The sequence below is a fragment of the Oenanthe melanoleuca genome, chromosome 3 (assembly GCF_029582105.1).
Source record: "Oenanthe melanoleuca isolate GR-GAL-2019-014 chromosome 3, OMel1.0, whole genome shotgun sequence".
Classification (NCBI taxonomy): Eukaryota; Metazoa; Chordata; class Aves; order Passeriformes; family Muscicapidae; genus Oenanthe; species Oenanthe melanoleuca.
The window spans coordinates 91,639,703-91,655,196 of record NC_079336.1 but is presented as its reverse complement, the minus strand read 5'-3'; the positions used below and the strand labels follow the sequence as shown (position 1 = coordinate 91,655,196).

General features: G+C 44.0%; 1 long non-coding RNA gene across 1 annotated transcript; it reads right to left on the bottom strand.

Moving 5' to 3' along the window:
- Positions 1-1,037: 1,037 nt before the first annotated feature.
- Positions 1,038-9,274, bottom strand: LOC130251534 (uncharacterized). The gene is made up of 3 exons (XR_008840174.1): positions 8,995-9,274; positions 7,644-7,704; positions 1,038-1,124 (listed from the first exon to the last, which is right to left on the bottom strand). It is a non-coding gene; the product is annotated as an uncharacterized LOC130251534 (long non-coding RNA).
- Positions 9,275-15,494: the final 6,220 nt, after the last annotated feature.

The following is a 15,494-nucleotide window of genomic DNA, read 5'->3' as shown; positions in this document are numbered from 1 at the left end:
TCCTCTTGCTCCTCTCCCCAGGTTCTGTGTCCTACAAATGGAAATTCTGAGATAAGACCTTTTCCCTTTTCCCCCTATTATGTCTTGACCACATGTTTATCCCATTCCAGGCAGGATGCAATATTTCTCAGAAAAGGTGGTCCTTTTTTCTTCCTTATCAGCCCCACTGTAACCCAGAAAATAGATCAGTGAAAGTTCAAATTCCAATCTAGTTATCAAAATCAGTGTTGGAGTTATTATGAAATATATCTGCCTCTCTGTACCCATGCTTTCAAAATTACTCACTGATGTTGGCAGCTTGAGCAGAAATCTGTGTGGCTATTTGGAAGTGGCTACTAATAATTCCAGATTTAATGCCTTGCCATGTTTAGCACCAGCTTTTTATCACTTTCTTCTAGTCCCTGCAGACTCAAGGATAGTGGTGAGCATCAGCTACAAAATTGACCAACCTCAATCCACTGACAATGTATTTTTCCCATTGCTGGGAGCTCATCCTGTTTATTTTGCACTTGCTCAGCTTTCTTCCTTCATCATCTTCTCCTTTCCTGACCCTGAGGTTGAATGCCACAGAAATAATCCTCCACCAACACTTGGCCAGCCTGTTTTCTGTCCCCCTAATCAAAGACTAGCTGGCTGACTGACTAATTTTATTTCTATTATTGAATTTTATTCAGTAAGCCTTTAAAGGATTTCTTTTTGAATACAAATAAGAGGATAATTATTTAATGTAATTATTAATGTACTTTACAGCATTTTTTTTCCTAAATTATGTTGAGGTTTTTATATACTTACGGCATTACAGTCCTGATGGCAAGGCTGGGTTTTGAAATTCCAATAAATAACTTTAACTTCTAATCATAAAGAAGTAAACCTTATGCCTGACTTCTAAGCTGCTCTGACCTGACAAATTCAATTTCTGAAGCACCTTGCTCCTGTGACCTCCTCCCTCCTTAGTGGACAGCATGGTCTTAAAATTTCTCCTTGAGAAGCTGATTTGGTGTTGATTTTGTGTTAACTCTGGATCTCCTGTTGGCTGTGTGGGTGACAGGGTAGGTCCATCTGTGTTGTCAGGTCACTTCTCAGATCCAGTCCAGCCAGGTAGTTTCCCAAAAGCTCAGAGATACCTGTGGCATATGAAAAATGTGCCAGCAGTGAATTTAGCATCACTAAATCCCAGCTGGAGCTACAGCTTGGAGTCCTCTATTCAAATATGCTTTTTTTTTTCTTTTTCTTTTTTTTTTTTTTTAATGTGTAAAGAATTTAATGATTGGCAGCTCAGTCTTCACAGTTTCAATTTAAAGGCATTGCTGCTCTTACTGTTCTGTGTGCATGGGCAGGGAAACTGAGCTACTGCCAGCCTGAAGGAAGTTCTTTAGCAGCAACACTCTTGCAGTGATCACTTGCAGTCTATGAGTATTCCATAAAAATAACAAACAAATCTGCTGCCAGAATCTATAGAGGCCTTTTCATAAATCCTGAAGCAAACTGGGGCTGTAGTAATTGCTGCCAGGCAGGACTGAATAGTGTTTCTTTGTAGCATAAAACTTGGGGTGAGAAAAGCTGAATTAAATACCTCCAAAGATGCAAATTTAAGACATTTAAAGAATAAGTAGTTTTCTGGATAATAAACAGAACCACATCTGCCCCTTGTTGATAATGAAGGGGGGACTTGGTTATGAGGACACAGGTTATGGCTGGGATTGCTCAAGAAATAACATTTTCTAACTGACTGGAAAGAGTAGAAGTGGGCAGCTGGGAATGAAAGTCTCCACCAGAGGAAATGATGGGTTGATGGAATAGATAGAAAAGATAGAATTGTTATTCTGAGCTTGAAAAGTGACTTGGAAACAACCTGCACCACATACTGTGATATGTGTTCTGGTTTGTCCTAACATCATGGAGGGTGTTCCCAAGAGATCCTGACATTCCTGATGCTTTCCCTCACAAAGAGGGGCTCTCAGTAAGGTGAAACACTGAAGTCTGTGTCACCCTGTCCTCAGCCTGTTGTCCCCTGCCAAGTCTGCAGGCACTCCTGACTCAAACCTGGGTGACAGAATGGTGAGCTGTGGCTCCTGTGCTGCCTCTGCTCCCAGGGGGATTGCATTCCCCAGGCTTACAGACTGGGAGCCCCAAAGGCAGACAGGAATCCAGCCTTTCATTGGAAATGTGATGTGAATTTGGAGTACTGCTGGAATTAAATGGGAATTAAAAATCAGCTTAAAATGCTGGATGTCATGTAAAACTAAAGAGTCATCAACTGGTGTGAGGTACAGGCTTATGATGATAATGATAATTTCCCTGTCTTATCTAATTAGATGTAATGGGATCAAAATATAACAATATCATTAAATTACAATAATTGCAGGAAAGTGTGAATCATAGCACAGCTAAAGCTCATGAAACTCGGTGTCAGGTTTCTTACATTCATTGCTGGAGGTGTGGTGAAACTCCTGACAGAGAAAGATGGGTGATTTCTATGGGGCTGGGTTTGGGGCTTTGATTATACACCAGAAAACAAGGAGCTGCCTTCCTCAGGAGGATCTCCAAACCCACTTTTTCTCTTCCCCTTGTTCTTTTTCTGGCTGTGCTGGGCAGAGCTGGGAGCATTTGTCACCATCCTCCAGGCTCTTGTGATCCCAAGTCTCATCTTCCCCTGCTTGGTGGAGACCAAATAGGTAAATAAATGTCCAGGAGGAAGCTCCCCTGGGTTTTCCTGGGGGATTTCCACAGGGTATGAGGATCCTCACTTTCCTCTTTGCCTTTCCTTGCTGTTCCCAGCTGGAATGCTGAGGGTGCTGTGTGCAAGGGCTGATGCTGCAGGCATTCCCCACCCCTGGAGGGGTCAGGCAGATGCTGGTATGGGAGTCTCTAAAGCAAAATTTGGGTGGTGACTACTCTGCTGAAGAGGCAGGGAGACCTTCTGAGCAAACACAAGTATAGGGCAGAAAGGTCAGGATATTATCTTTTAATTTCCACAACTGGCAGCAAACTGTCCAGCTTGGTACCAAGATTCCCAAAGGTGAGAACATTTAGAAACTTTTTGGTGAAGATTTCTGTTTTGGCTTGCTTGGTGGATGCGTTTGGTCAGTTCCTTCCTGCTGTCTGTGGTCCTAAAGGAGGAACGAGACAGATTTGTGGGTGCTGGGATGTTTTCATGGATGGGGGTGTGCTTGTGAAGCAGTAATTTTGGACAGAATGGATGTCAGCATTTGGCCTTGACAATTTTGTGCCTGTGTGTGAAAAATGCAGCATTTTTAGGGAGAGAGGAGGGGGAGAACCAGGAGTTGTTAAGGAGAATCACAAAGCCAGCAACCATCATGATGAGATCATGGTGTCTGAGGCTAATGTGGTTCCTGAGAAAGGTTTTAGTGACTGATTAATTTTCTGCCTGTGCAGAGACAGTTTTTGGGTCCTGCCAGTGGTCAGTAAAAGCACAAGCATTGCTTCATGAAGCCAAAGCTGGCCAAGTTCCTGGGTGGGACTCTGGTCTGCCATGTGTTGGGGCACGTGGGGCTCAGTCCCTGTGTGTTCTGATCAGAGACCCTACACTTGGTGCACTCAGCCTGACTTCCCCAGAGACACTGAAGTGTTTGCTCTGCCTCAGAAGATGCTGTCACAGGGGGAAGGAGGCAGCTCTGAGAGTCAGTGACTGAATTGCTCCATGCCTCTGAAGTGTTTGTGGGTAGAGGGAAGGCTGGAAAAGAGGGGGAGATGATGACTGTGCTGCCTTGGCGAGAGCAGGGAAGGCACAAGGATGCAGAGCAAGATTGACTTGTTTCTAGGATACATCAAGGCACTACATCCTGACCTGTAAAATGTTTGAGCTCCAACAACACAGAAATTAGAGGGATGATGTCCCTGACAGCAGCCCCTGGCATGCTTTCATTTCATTATGACCACTAAAACGTGGCATGTCAAGAAAGCTGTGCCTCTCCCCCTGCCAGTGCACAGATGTCCAGTTTGCTCATCAATAACATCAGTTATTGATGAGCAAAGGCAATAAATGCCTGCAGGGGGTTGTCTGTGGCTTCCTGTGTATTAGCAAATACCCTGCTGTTGTCTTGCAGAAAATTGATGAAATCCAAGCAGTGGGAAATCAGTGCTGTGTTTTGGCTGGCAAGCAGCAGTGTGTCGATTTTCCTTCTCCTCCCCCCACCCCCTGCAAATTATGAGGTGCCTGGATTAGTGACATAAGAATGAGTAAGGTTTTTCTGAGTTTGCTTACATAAAATCTAGTCCAAGTACATTTACTGAGGGGATACAGTTTTTCCTAGCATTAAATCACAGCCTGCTCTGGCAGTGATTCCCAAGCCTTTCCAGCAGGCAGAGCTCCCTTTCCCACCTACCACCAAGAAGGGCAGACTCAGCCCCATCTACCCCCAGCCCTGTAATGAGTCCCAGGGGAGAAACATATGTATTTTATGGATGGTTAGTGAATTCTGTGCAGACACAATCCTAATATTGCTCCAGGCAGTTCTTATGAAAGCACTGCTGCAAATAAATACAGATGCCCTTTGTATTTTTTGTCTTAATGTAAGAACTGTTCATCTGTGAGGTGTGAACAGACCCCATCACCACCACCCAGCAAGAAAGGGACTGCTCCCCACACTGTGTTAGTCCACATCTGAACAGCCTCTTTTAGAATAGTTTTAGATTTTGACCTCCTTAGGTCCAAGCAGACAGTGTTGTCTCAGATGCCATCTGCACAAAGGATCCTCATGTGTTTCTTGCCAGTGAAGCTGTCAGCCAGGTCTCTGAGCCATCTGAGACCCCCTCTGGGGCAAGGCACAAAAAAATCTAAAGGAAGGTTTTCCTCTGAAAACACAAAGGAAAGCTATTGCTTGTGGTCATCTAGATGAATAGGAAATAGCTAAGGAAAGAGACTGGATTTTAGGGATAAACACAGCAGCACCCTAGAGAAACAGATTGCTGGAGACATGGGGGGACTGTAGCAGAACTTGGCCATGTGCTGCCTGTCCTGTAATATGGAAAAATGTGTTGTGTCCCCTGGCAGAGCAGCCAGAGAAAATAGCCCCATCCCCCAGCCAGGGAGGTGATTCCAAAAGCGGTATAACCAAACAAGAGAAGAGAGATGTTAATTAACACAGGAGGTTAATTTCATCAGGACATGGGAGCCCCTGGCTCATGCTGGCCTGGGATGAGACAGCTGCTCCCTCCCAGGGCTGGGAGAGGGGGAAGGACAGGAGCTGTGTGCTGCAGGGGAGGACATAGGTAATTCCCATGTTGAGCCTAACTGAGCCTGCCAGGGGCTGTCACACCGATGTGCAGGGACACATCCCAGGGAACATTCATCTGGCAGCTTTGGGTCTGACTTGTGGAGGCACCTCTGAATGCCAGCTTCAGGTAATTCAGCGTTTCCCACTCGTCCTGGAGGATGTGCATGAGTGTCCCTGGCACCACAGCATTCCCTGCCTGCTTACAAGCCGGGTGCTCTGTGATTTTGTGTACACTGATGCTGGCAGCTTACATAAACAGGTTTGCTGCTGCTGAATGAGCAGCAGTGGGCTCCAGCTCTCCTGACTGGGACTGCTCTGTCACACAAATAAATAGGAGGCATTTTTCAAGTCCTTCTGACTTTGAACACTGCATTGTGAGCCAATCTTTTATATTAAAAGTAACACTTCCTTACAGAGTCTGTTTTGGAATGCCTGTGTATCTCTGCTTCCCTTCCCTCTTCTCTGCTTAAATACTGATTAATTGATCAGGCTTTTCTCTGCATAAATGATGAGGATCTCTGGCAAGCAGTATGACACTGCTGTCTTCATGCTGGCCATTGAAATCTAGGGACAGCAAACTGCTGAAAATCACTGTCAGCAGTGCAAGACAGCACTGGAGGTTTTGAGCAGGGGAAAATATCATGCATAAAATATTAGACGAGGGCTTTATTTGAATGAATCTGACTTTTTAAAGGATTGGATAATTATGTGTTTGCTTCACCTAACACAAATGGATTAAACTTTAGTCTTCTGTACACCTGTGCATTGTGTAAAGCCAACACAAAGTATTAAACCTGACCAAAGCAATAAATACTTAATTTAAAAACTGAATTTTTCATTTTTATTTTAAAGACTGTGCACCATTTAATTTTTGTTTATGACTTGTGAAGGGCCCCTTTCTCTTGGTTCATTTTTCCTGGTTGTGGGGATTTTAACCTCTGTATCAATTGGAATTTGTGCCAGAAGCTCTCAGAGCTCATTCCTGCAGAAAGCTCTGCCTAGCAAGATAAAGAGGAAGGATTGTTTGATACATCAGTAATAAATTAGAGCCTCTTATCAGTGTGACTTATCTAAGAAGAGCCCAGTTTGGTGTCAGGAAGCATGTGCTATATTTTCATTTCTGTACTGACGTAGTAGCCAGCCTTGCTAATCACTTTGTCTCCTCCTCACTTCTTTCTCACTTGTAAATTGAGGCTGATGATGCTTTCCTCCCTTCATAACCTGCTTTAAAACCCACAGAAGGAGATTGCTGTGGATGATCAAAGGGGAGCCTGATTGCACTGTTCAGTACATCAAAAATGGGGTTTATTACAAGAGTTCTACTACTGGAAATCTTGAATTTACATTTACAGTGGTATGAGCCTGACTGAAAGCTCACTGACGTCAATGCAGGGCTTTGCACTGGTTTCAAAGGACATTAAATGAAGCTTTATATAAAAATGCATGCTTCATCCTTTTTGCTGACTGTCATATTTTCCACGTGTGAAATGAGACTTAATTCACTTGAACTATCAGAGGATATACAATGCACATTGTGCAGCCAGAACAGAGAGAAGGACCCCACAAAAATTTGGGGCAGAGTTCTGTTTGTGGTGATCTTAGAAAATCTCATCTCTGAAAATAGCAAAAGCACCACTGTAAAATGGGGATTGGAATCCTGATCTTCTCCCTCTTCAGACTACAGAAATGTGTGCTGGGTCTAGCCTGGCAAATCCCTCCCAGTGACTGAATGGCAGGCATTCAACCTGCTAAAAGAAGAAACAACATATGTGGGCACAGAAAATAGATAGAGGCACTTCATTAAGAAAAACCAACATAATGTGTGCTCTTGAATTATTAGTGCAAGAAGAGATCAGTGATTACATATCCACTGTCCCTTCCCCTTTGTTTGCAGTGTCCAAGGAGACTTTTGTGCAGTAGGATTAGTGTGCACATGAAATCTCTGTCCCTTGACATTCAGCTGCCTATACCTGACCCGTGGGAGCAGGGAGCTGTACAGATCAGTGAACACACCCCTGTTAAACTGGCAGCCTTTAGAGACACTGCTCTCCCTTCCACACATGCAAATAAAGCACCTAGAGTCTTTTTTTCTAGATTGTTCATCTTGCCAGCCAAGCCTTGATTTTTAAGATTGCCAGTTGTCCCTTTAGAAGCCACTAATAATCCTGAACATTTGTATTCTTTTTGCTGATTACAACTATACTGTAGCTTCAGCCTCCTATTTTCTGTAGCAACCCAAAGGCAAATGCTCAGCTGAGTTATTTCAGCAGAGAATTAGACCCAAAGAGGGGTAAATTGTGGCTGGGACTTGGTCTGCCATGGATAGAGGTATGGACAAATTTGCCAGACAAATCCATAACTGTGAAACAACACTGTCTTGTGGCACTTTTGGAGATAGATGCTCACCTGCTTGGTTTCTTTTGGTGTGTTTTCTGGTTCTTGACTCTTGAATCTGGCCTCTGCCTGTCTGGAATTGCAAAAAGATCCTCATTTCTCTGTGCCTTTCTCAGTCAGTCCAGCTGCAGCAGGCTGGTGGTGAGCCCTGCTCCTCCTGAAAGGTGTTTTATCCACCCATTCCTCAGAATGGCCACACTTAGGGACAGTGGCAATTATGGATGAGGTTTGATAAACACGTGCAGCATTTTCTCAAGCTCTAAAACCAAATTGCTCTTTTCCTTATCACACTGAGGAATATCATAGGTTAGAGACAGGTAAATATATAGCCTGGCTTTCAGGCTGTATGTCCTCTACTTCCAAGAAACCAAGATATACAGCCATATATCCATATGGAGCTGCTGTGAGGCCATGGGATAACACAGAAGCCTTAAAATGAATGAAAGCTATTTATTTGGGGCAACAATACAAATTTCCATTTTAAGTTTAGGTTTACAAGCAGAATTGTTTGGAGAAAAACAGGGATATAAGTAGTGATTAGCTCTGTTGTTACAAAGGTCAGAAAAATTCCCCAGGTTTAACTATAACACAAAGTCTATTTCAGAACTGAGCATAGCTTTCAGATGATAAAGTTTTTTTCCTCAGCTGAAGATCCTTCACAAGGTATGGGATACTAATCCTAATGATCAGTCACTCCACTATTGCTATGTGTTTTATTTCTAGGATGAATTGGCCTAGATTCATCTTCCATCAGTCCATTCCCACTACATTTTTGTTTGCTGAATGTAAGAGCCATTAGTTATGGCAGTTGTGGAAATTGCTGATTAAACTGTGAAGAAAACATTTGTAATGTTTCTTTTTTTTTCATAAATGCTTTGGACCCAGTTGTGTGCATCCCTCCATCTCTGTTTTCATTATCCACTGAACCCATCACAGTTTCCTGACTGCTTTCTAGGCATGTGGGTACCAGAATGCAGCACAGCAGTAGCTGCAACAGAGCCAAATGAGAGGTTATTTGGCTTCCTGATATTCCCCTGTTTGCAGGCTTTGATTATGCTGATCACACTGTCACAGTGGATTGATAAATCCATCAAGATAAGCCTTTTTTAATAGTTGCTGTGAGCATGGCCTGGGTGCCTCCCTTGGGGGTACAGAGCCACCCAGCCACTTCCCCCAGAGCAGGAGATTGTTCTTGGCTCACCAGGAATCCAGGCCAGCAGCCATCACTGCCTGTGCTCCTTCCTTCCTGATCCTCAGGTCTCTGTCATTTGTAACCCTGGATTGAGAGTGATTCTGTTTGTGCTGCAGCTGCCAAAAAGTGATGAACAGCACTGGGTGAGGACCATTCATTCAGAAAACCCACCTGTGTTTGGAAGGGATCCTTTATTGCCTGGGTTCAGAGCCACTTGGTGAGTGCCACGTGGATCAGTGCTGCTGTCATTCCTTGGTCCAGGAGGGAAGTGATGGCACAAGGGTGAAACCTGTGACCTCTGTCCCAGTGCCACACCAGCCATCCTCTTGTCCTGATCAAAACTGTGCCTTTCTGGTACAACATTCCTGTTCTTGCCCTCTCCTGGAGCTTCAGAGGTTTCAAGATTCAGCTTCAGTGATCTAAACAACTCTTTGGGCAACTATTTTTAAAACTTGAATCCGCGCTAGCTTTCGTTAACCTTCGCCTGTTATTTTTATAACACAGGGTATTTCATCACCATATGATACCATATTTCATCACCATATGATAGGAGCTGGTGCTCTCTTACCTATTTCTGTAGCAGAGAAACATCTATCAACTACTACTGTATTTTTCTTAATGTTAAAATTTTAATCTGTATTATTTTCCTTTCTTGGCATCCTCAGAAAAACCCAACCTCCTTTCTTTAGTATTAAATTTAATTTCTTTTCTTTTTATCATCTGTTGTTTCAGGTTTAAATTTGTATTATTAGCTAACAGCTTCTGCACTTGGCTGTGTGTTACGGCTTGGAGTTCTAATGTTGTTTCAAGTGTACAGTTGCTCACTTCTCCTCTTGAGAGAAGGGCTTCTAAAATTATTTAATTTTTTTGGGTTTTTTTTAATGTGGATTCTTCATTACTGGGCCACTTAGCAAAATGCTGTTAAATAATGATAGTTCATAACGTTATGTGTCTTTTTTTTTCATGTCACTGTCAAATATTTTTAGCTGTGTGAAATGGCAGGAAGTAGATTCAGATCAGCAGTTTGGGCTGTCCATTTGTGGTTTTCAAAATGAAGAGTCAAGGCACTCACATGTACCAAAGTGTCACCCTTGGTTTCTGGTTTGAATTTCTTTCTCCTTGCTATTGGCTAGATTGAGCCAAGATTGAGCCTCCTCAAGTCATGAAATGGTTGAAACTGCTGCTGGTAATGTAAAAAATATGGGCATGTTTCAGTTGTGGCAGTTTGACACCTCTGAAACACGATTCTGGTGCTGACATGTTGGTCATGATGCTGGAGGAGAAAGCTGTGTTAGCTCTTGAAGCCTCCCTCTCTCATCTTCTCCCATCACTTGCGTGATTTTGGAGGTCTGTAGGAGATAATGAAACATTAATCTGCCCTGCATCTTTTCAGAGCATTGACTCATGCATTTGTATTTGTTGGTGGGATGTCACTGACAACACAGCACTGTGTTTGACAGAAAAAGCTGTTTCTTCCAATTAAAACCTCTGTGTACACAGTTGTAGCCAAGAACAGATTTTACTGAATTCCCCTTGGAGTCTCAACTTTTTTTCCACCTTTCTTTATTCCTTGCTTTCTCTCTAATAACCTGCTTCTGTCTTGTGGTGTTTACATGCTGCTCCCAATAACATCTGTAATTTATGAGTGTTACTTTTGGTGCACTGAAAGATCAAAAACAATGTCCAAAGAGCATGACGCAGTAGTCTCAGCTTTGATATTACTTTATTTTTAGTTGTTCTCCCTACACAGAGCAGCATGACATTTTCTGTCAGCTCCTGCTATGATTTTTCTAGACTGCATTGCCTGAGGCCAAAATGATTATAAATTTGTATTTTTGAGGTGGACTGTTTTAGGTTTCACTGAGATGTTAGCAGCAGTCACTCCTGAAACAGCCAGGTTTTTTGCCATGAAATATTTTAGCTGCTGATTAAGGCAACAATTTTGCTTCAACCTTTTTGTGTCTTTTTCAAGATGTGTCAGACGAAGTTGCCTTAAAAGCAGCAGGGTGAGATAGTAATGAAAGAAATATTTTCTTCTTTCTGGTACTTGTTCCAGTTAGCCCCACACTAGCATGTTGCATGCTCCTATCAGCACTTGAGGGCTTTCCAGAGAGAAGGGAAACCTCACCAGTGAGGAAAGCCAGTCACAACTTCAGACAGCAGAGGAGTGGCAGGACTGGAAACAGGGCCAAGTTTTTGAATCCCAGTGTCTAAAATACTGCTTGAATTTTTTTAATCTTTTAAAAGTTTTTTTTAAAAGTTGTTTTTTTTGTTTTGTTTTTTTTAACCTAACAGGCCCAATGGTTTCATTATCTCCAGCTCCTCATTATGCATTCCAGTGAGCTACAGGGAGGGAAAGGTTCACTGGGGAATCTGCTTGGCTGCTTCCAGACAGTGTTACCAGCTGTGGGGAAAGCTAGGGTGCAAAACTCCACCTGCCCCATCATGGCCTTTCCAAAACTTGCTTTGTGCTGTATTTCCATAGTCCCCAGTCCCATTTTGTCCTGCGTGTGCAGGAGCTGAATGAGCAGCATTTATCACAGGACACTGCAGGTGCCATTTCCATGGGAAGGGCTGGAGTTTGCTCCAATTTGTGTATTTCTAAGCTTTCATTCTGTATGAAACCTAATCTGAAGTGTTTTAGTAACAGAAAGATTTCTTTGAAAACTTTCATGAGATCAGGTGTTTTTTATGGATAAGACACCTTATGACTCCACTGGAAATGAGAAGTCCTAATGATTGTGCACTTTGGATTCCCAGGGGGAGGTATTTTTAGGCCTGCCATTAGCACCACCAGCTCTGTCCTGTCAGCTCTCCAGCAGGCATTTAAGCTTTTCTGGAAGCCAGTGGTGTGCTGGCTCCACAAGCCCAGCCACGTTCTGGGTTTGGTGTGCCCAGCTCCCGGCTTTTTCAGCCAAGCATTCCCACTGCACAGCTCCTCTGGGCACCCTCACTGCATCCAGGGCCAAGCTGTGCTCCATCTCCTCCAACACAGCCTGCCAGACACTGCCCAGCTTGGCTGGCAACTCAAAATGCTCAATAAAAGTGTTATGGCCTTCAGTAAGTGAGGGCAGGTGGGTTGGAGTGGACAGGGAAGAGAAGGCTCTGGGAAGACCTTATAGCAGAACCTGAAAGGGTCTGCAAGAGAGCTGGAGAGGGACTTTTACAAGGAAAAGTACTGCTAGGAAAGGGGGAATGGCTTCAAACTGAAAGAGAGTAGGTTTGGGTTAGATAGGGAGAAATTCTGAACTGTGAGGGTGGTGAGGCACCAGCACAGGTTGCCCAGAGAATCTGGGAATGTCCCATCCATGGAAGTGTTCAAGGTCACACTGGGCTCTGAGTAGCCTGGTCTGGTGGAAAGTGTCCCTGCCCATGGCAGTGGGCTGGAACTGGATGATCTTTACTTTTCCTTTCAGTCCAGAACACTCTGAGATTCTAGATTCCATGTCTGGCAGGGTAGTGCTGGGAGGATCCAGGGAATGTTAAAAGGATTAACTGTGAGCAAGGAGGGTTAGGAAGAAGAAGGGATTTTACACTGAAATAGGGCTAAAAGGCAAAAATAAACCCCAGCCAACAAAAATCACAACAAACCAACCAAAAACCCCCAGAAAAGCTGGGGTTTGGGGAGGGAGCTATGGAAAGGAAAAGAAGCTCAATGTCTCTGTTAGCCTGGGGATGTGAGACTGATTAGTTTCTTAACCTCTTTAATATTTGAGTAGATGTGAAACCAGTAATGTTTTATTAGTTTTTAAGATACTGTCCATTGCAGGGCACTTCCTGCTAAAGGAGGGACTTTCACTCAAGAGTTTGGGGTAATAAAAGGAAGGGATGAAGCTACATGTGCAGGGTAGAAGAGCCATGATTCCACAAAATGCAGTGCAAATATTTAGGGGGTAGGAAGGTCCTGAAACAGGTTGTTTGTGAGTCATTAAGGCCCACAGTCTTAGAGAAGCTCAAGTACCCTCATCCTCCTTTTCCAGTGCTGGTATCCATGGTCATGGGAAATATCTGTGCAACCCAGCTATCTATAGTTCCTACGTAATATGTAAAATTTAAATGCCTAGGGAGGACTTTCTTAGAAACCAGAGTATACTTGTCATGCTATTTAGACAACCAGTATTTCAGGGTAAGAATATAGAGATATGGACTACAGCCAGCAGGATAAATATGTATGGCCACAGCACAATGTGACTGAATCCCATCTGAGAGTTCCCAGTGCTGTGTCAGTACAAGTGTCTGCTTCCCTCAGTCAGAGCTGGCTTTGAGGGATGTGTCCCATGAAGGGAAAATGCTGCTGAAAACTCTTGGAGCTAGGAAGGTGTTAAAACCACAGATAAAATATGAAGCTGTGTTACATAAGGTTTGGAAAAGTCCAGATTGCCTCTCCTCAGCTAATCTGTCATAGCCATCTGCTGGCTTGCTGCTGTCTCACAGCAAATACAAGCTGGTTTAAGTTAGTTTAGTGGGGTTTTGAGGTGTGGTTGGGGTTTTTTGGGGATCAGACACTGTGTGCTGTTTCAGGTGAGAACAGGCCCAAGGAAAGTTAGTGTGACACAGAGTGTCCCAGTGTTGGAGCTCACAGGCTGCTGGGAGCAGCTTATCAGGCATAAAATAATCCTTATTTTGGCAGATTATCAACTCTGAAATGTGAAAATAATGGTATTTAAAACCACTTTCTGTTCTTACTATTCTGTCAAAAAAACCCAAACAAACCCCAACCAATGCAGTGGATGCATTAGTTGCCCAGTCTCTAATGACTCTTCTTGTGCAAACAAATCAGTGGATAAGAGCTGGTGGCTTCCTGTCCCCTCCAGGCACGGAGGATGGGTTTGCTCTGCCAGCCCAGCCGTCACACAGGGGGTGACAAACGTGCTGCTCCCAGGAATGTCTGGAGTGGGGTCCTGAGCTGACTCAGAGCAGTGATTCAGGGAACGTGTGCCCTGAGCACAAGGTGTGGGTTTTATGGTGTAAATGCAGCTAAAACTATGGGAAAATCACTTCTCCTCCCCCTCTTTAAATTAAATTGCTTATGAGAAGACATCAGAACCGTTTGCACAGGCAGAATAGATGAAGATTGGATTGAGCAAATAGATCAAGCACCTTCATTTTCTGACCACGTTGCTCTCTGATCTATTTCACTGCACAGCCTTCTGTGGATGAGCAGTACAGGCTTTGGCATTACACACAGCTGTGCTGTGAATGTAGCATTCCCTGAAAGTGGATGTCTTGGGTTGCAATACAGGATGTGGCCAGAAATGTGTGTTCTATCACCATCTCTTGCCCCGAGTGGGGCAGTGATTCCTTATCTCCATGGCACATACCATCTGCTAATGGGCCATCTTCAAACCAGCTGGGGCAATCATCTTTATCTTTTCCACAGCCCATCCTCCCTCCAGGAAGATATCATCTGCTGCTGGCCCATTGAGTCCCACTGTGTGACTGATAAAATTACATCATCCCACTGGGAGATGCTCCAGCCAGGGGGAGGAGCCAAGCCTTTCCTAACTTGATAAAAAATGAGATTTTGGACAGCAAGTTACCTTCTTTCTACTGGATCCCAGAGGAAAATGGGACCTTTCCACATCATCCCTGGACCTCCAGAGGAAAACTGCACCTTCTACAGGAGCACTGCTTCAGCTGAACCACATCTGCCACTGCAGGAGGATGCAGCCACCATTTAATGGGACTGCTACCAACACCCTGACTGACTGACAGGGTGTCAGGTTGTATTCTGACTCTGTCAGTGTTTTGGGCTTGCTCTTTGTAATACTGTATTTCTATTTTAATTTTCCTAGTAAAGTACTGTTATTCCTAATTCCCATATCTTTGCCCAAGAGCCCCTTAATTTCAAAATTATAATAATTTGGAGGGAGAGGGTTTACATTCTCCATTTAAAGAGAAGCTCCTGCCTTTATTGGCAGACACCTGTCCTCCAAACCAGGAGAATGGACCTCCTTACATAAAATAACTTCGCCCTCTGCCTGCCTTCCATTTGGTTTGGTTTGTTCCCCCAAGCTCCCTGGACTGGATGTGCCTGTTGCTGTCTCACTTTCTCTGCAGCACTCAGAGGGAAGCTGCTGCTGCCCACTCTTCAGGGCCAGTTATTTCCAGCCATCAAACCAGCTGCAGCCAGAAACTTGGTAAATGTCATTAATTTGGAGTCCTGCTCTGCAGCTACCAGTCACTCCAGCTATGTAGGTCCTGCACCTATTTATAACCCAGCAATCTGTCTCTGGGGGCTTTGTGCAGTTCTGTGCTCCGTGCCACGTGGGTGGTAATGTAATAGCTGGGTATATTATAAGATTTCCTCTACCACTTTTTAGAAGCAGCAGGTGCAGTGTCAGCAGACTGCTCTGGTAATAAAGTGCAGGTGAGGTGGGAGCTGCTTTGTGGAATGTTTCTCCTGTCTCTGCTGCACCATCTGATGTTTAGACAGTGGTTTGTTTCCTGCTCCTCTGTGTCAGTGAGCTCCCAGCTGGAACAGACCACAAAAGATGAAATATAGTGATGGAGAGGTGTCACTTTTTCAGCGGTGAGCAGCTGCAACGTTCCCTGAGAGATTTTCCATGCAAAACCTGGGGGAAAGATGCAATATCACTGTCTGCTTCCTAACAGGAGCATGGCAGTGCTGGATAAGCCTCCATCTCCAAGGAACTCCACTGTCCGAAACA